The following is a 714-nucleotide window of genomic DNA, read 5'->3' as shown; positions in this document are numbered from 1 at the left end:
TGCCCGGGCCGCCCCGGGCCCCCCGCGAAGCCCTGCGTTCGGTGGCTCCCACTTACCCGCGAGGGCTGAGCGCGGCCCTTGGGGTGGCAGGACCCGCCTGGTGAGGGGACGGCCGCGCCCTTGCCAGGTGTCCCTGGTCAGAGGGCACTTGGCTACAGAGCCAAGCTCCCGGCCTTGTGCCAGTAGGTTTGGGTCCCTTCCCCCCACCTCTAAATAGCGCTATGTACGTTCATTAAACAGTCACAAAGATGATGTGCTCGAATCATGGCCTCAGAGAAGCCTGAAGTTGTTGGTCGCACAAGAGACCTCCTGAGAAGAACATCAGGGGAAGGCTGGTATCAGCCACCGTCTCCTGAGGCAGTTCCCCAGCTACACCACAGTCACCGCGTGTCTCCCAAGGTGGAAGTGGTTAATATTCAGTGCAGGAATGGAGAAAAAACTAATTGTGGATCAGATGCCAACAACCAGAGAAGCCAGAGGAATGTGCTAGTCCAAAGAACAAGGCAACGGGACGGTCAAAGACCACGCTAAATGTCAGGAAGGCCATACGATGAAGCAGAGCCAAAGGCGTGCAAGACCAGGGGAAAGCTCTGGTGAGGAACCACAGCCTCTACAGCAGCAGGCAGAATCCAAAGATACAGTAAAGCAGGGAAGAGAAAAGGAAGAGCCTGAATTCAGGACCAAGAAAACTGTATCCCAAACTATCAAGCCCGT

This window comes from Aptenodytes forsteri, unplaced genomic scaffold, assembly GCF_000699145.1.
Source record: "Aptenodytes forsteri isolate BGI_AS27 unplaced genomic scaffold, ASM69914v1 Scaffold79, whole genome shotgun sequence".
Classification (NCBI taxonomy): Eukaryota; Metazoa; Chordata; class Aves; order Sphenisciformes; family Spheniscidae; genus Aptenodytes; species Aptenodytes forsteri.
Note: the sequence above shows the minus strand (reverse complement) of the source record.